At 40.3% G+C, this 3,266-nt stretch overlaps 1 non-coding gene across 1 annotated transcript; it reads left to right on the top strand.

Moving 5' to 3' along the window:
• The first annotated feature begins 2,240 nt into the window (after window positions 1–2,240).
• On the top strand, window positions 2,241–2,347 carry LOC145110123 (small nucleolar RNA R71). The gene has a single exon (XR_013709503.1). It is a non-coding gene; the product is annotated as a small nucleolar RNA R71 (small nucleolar RNA).
• The last annotated feature ends 919 nt before the right edge of the window (window positions 2,348–3,266 follow it).

Raw genomic sequence — 3,266 nt, 5'->3', positions numbered from 1 at the left:
TTGTCTATTAACTAAAAATTTTAATTATTATTCTTTAATTTTTAGGGACCCCACACTCAGTGTTGTATCATGTATAAAGTGATTTGGATGATAAGATCGACTTCCCTAAAACAAAAATGCAAAAATTAAAAAGAGAAAGAAAAACGCAAACCAAACTCGGGTTGCCTCCCAAGAAGTGCTTCTTTTTTAGGAGACTTGAGCTGGACTCCGTTCCCCCTACATTGATTCGTCAGAAGAGTCCACCATCAGGATCTTCTGCTCTTTGAAACGCCTCTTGTAAGCTTGAACTCGACGAATATACGCCTTTTTAGAAATCTCCTTTTTAACCTTAACTTCGTCTCCATCGAGCTTGCGTTTGATCCCTTGAGTTTTCAATTTTTCATCATTTTTAAGCTTCATAATAACCTCCTCCTCCTTCATCACTGGGCTAGTCACTTTTGATGTCACCTCCTCTTCATCACTCGATATTTCATCACTTCCCTCACTTATCAGAGATGTTGGTTTCGTAAAGGCAATAACTTCAACAAAAAACGGAACGAATGCTCTTGGTTTAGTGCGTTTGACTTGTTGAATTGATTTAATTTCTTCTTCCATAAGCTTCTCTAATTCTTCAAGCTCATTATCATCTTCAATATTGAACACTTCACTTTGAACATCAAATCCTTGGAAACCATCTTGTAGTCCAAAAGTTTCTTCTTCATCACCAACCCTCAACGTGAGCTTGGACTCTCGAATATCGACAAGAGCCCTAGCAGTATTCAGTAAAGGGCGACCAAGAATGATGGGGACATTCACATCCTCTTTCATATCCATCACTACAAAGTCAACTGGGAAAACGAATTTCCCAATTTTAACTAGGATGTCTTCTATTATCCCTTTTGGGTGAGTCACTGAATGATTTGCCATGTGGATTGTCATTTTTGTAGCCTTCATCTTCTGAATATTTAACTTTTGGTAAAATGAAAAAGGCATCAAGTTAATGCTAGCCCCAGAATCGGCTAAAGCATATGTCTTCAAATTATTACCAAACTCACATGGAAGAGTGAGGCGTCCAGGATCTCCCATCTTCTTAGGTATCTCTCCCAATACAGCCCTTGAGCTTTGCTCACTAAGGGTCACTTTAGAATTCTTCTTCAATTCTTGGCGAGTGTCTATTAGATCTTGGAGGAACTTCGCGTATTCTGGAACTTTTGCAAGTGAATCAATAAAAGGAGTATTAATAGAAATACCCTTCATTTGTTGAATAAACTCTAGATGTTCCCTTTCCAGTGGACTAAGACGTGCTCGAGACGGAAATGGTAAAGGCGGGTGATAAACTGGAACATATACGGAATTATTATGTTCAGACCGAGCCCACGACGTGAGCATATCGTGCTCACGACGTGAACTTGGTATTCCAGCAAATTCTTCGTTTTCGAGTTTTGTCTTCTTAGGCTTCGGTTCATCTGGCTTTGGCTCCACTTCTAAAGCTTCAAGGAATTCAGAAATCGCTTCTTCTTCAGTATCAATGGCCATAACGTGAGATTGTGTCTTCAATTCAGGAACTGGTGGAGACAGTCTTTTATTTACCAAAGTAGTGAGTTGACCAAGTTGAACTTCAAGGTTATTGATGGAAGCTTGTTGATTTTTTAATAATGATTGTTGGTCAATCATCATAGCATCAGTAGCATCATGGCTTTTTCCTGAAGCTTCCATAAACTTTATTAACATGGTATCTAGATCAACTTTCTTCTCAGCTGGTGGTTGCTCTCTTTGGTTAAAACCCCGGCCAGTTTGCCTAAATTTCTCTTCTTTTTTGCTTCTTGTATTCATCGTGAGGCAGCCACTCCTTCTTTGGTTTCCTCCAATCTTCATCGTATTTGTCCCCACTCGAATAGCAAACTTGAGCTTTCTTGTTTCCATATTCATCCATATTGCAATCCCTTGTCAAATGCGGGCCGGTACATCTCTCGCAACCAACTCGAATTGCATGAATTGATTGGTCCATTTGGGTCAATCTCCTATCCATAGTGCTAAGCATTTCCATCACAGTAACCATCTCTTCAGTTTGTGCACCTCCACTGCCTTTTATTCCATCGTGCCCTGGGTTGTGATACTCACGAGAGTGCTTTGAAAATTCTTCAATCAGCTCCTTGGCCTGATTTGGGTTCTTCTTTGTTAGTGGTCCTTGTGAATCAAGGAGTTCTCTAGTCATTACATTCACCCCATCATAGAATATCGACATTTCTTGCTGAATATTTAGGTCATGTTGAGGACAATTCCTTAACAACCCCTTGTAGCGCTCCCATGCCTCGTATAATGACTCCCCCGGATTTTGCTCAAAGTTGGCAATCGCCTTCTTGAGTTTAGAGATTTTGGAGGGTGGGCAAAACTGATCTAGAAATTTCTCACGCAATTGGGCCCATGTGGTGATTGTACCAGATGGTAGAGCCTTCAACCAGTGTTTTGCAGCTCCTCTGAAACTGACTGGTAACATCCTTAACAAAGCTGTCTCCCTTGGGATATTAGGAGTATTAAAATGATCCGCAATATCATTGACCTCGTCTAAACGCTTGAAAGCATCCTCATGATCCTTCCCATAGAATGGGATATCCTTGAGTGCAGTAAGGATATGTCCCTTTAACTCGAATGTGGCATTGGCAGGAATCATAGGATGTACTAAACCCGGCCCCACATCATCTCGAATGCGCTTCTTGTAATCCCCCATAGCCATCTCATCAATGTTCGCCATTTCGTTCTCCGGCTCGTTCTCAGGTTCACTCGTATAAAGTCCAAATTCTGTTTCTGATTCGTACTCGGTCTCGTGTGTATTAGGAAATTGATCGAAGACTTCAAACTTGCTCTTTGAGGCTGAAATCGATTCTCCCGTTTTCTTTCCTGACTTCCTTGAAAAGGCTGATTTCAGTTCTTGTAAAGGCGACTTCTTATTATTCTTTTTGTGCAGCGTAGACTCCGGATCTTCAAGTGGTGGCACCAAAGGTGTGTTAGATCCTCTGGTCATCAACATCTGCAAAACAAACAAAATAACAACGTAAAACTGAACTAAAATAGAAAAAGAAACTAAAAACAAAGAAAACTAGGATCACAGTATTCACGACGTGAATATTGTAATACCCACGTCGTAAGTTCTGTAACGCCAGAAAAAAAAAGTTGAAACTGAAAAATAACTCTTTGCAGGTTTTATCCCACAAAAAGGATCGATTAATCTAAAGTAAATAATCAGCAATTACTAAGCCGTTCCCCAGCAACGGCGCCAAAAACTTGAT

The sequence above is a fragment of the Lactuca virosa genome, chromosome 4 (genome assembly GCF_052849685.1).
Source record: "Lactuca virosa cultivar CGN04683 chromosome 4, Lactuca_virosa_CGN04683_v6, whole genome shotgun sequence".
NCBI classification, from domain to species: Eukaryota; Viridiplantae; Streptophyta; class Magnoliopsida; order Asterales; family Asteraceae; genus Lactuca; species Lactuca virosa.
This window is presented reverse-complemented; position numbering and strand designations above follow the sequence as displayed.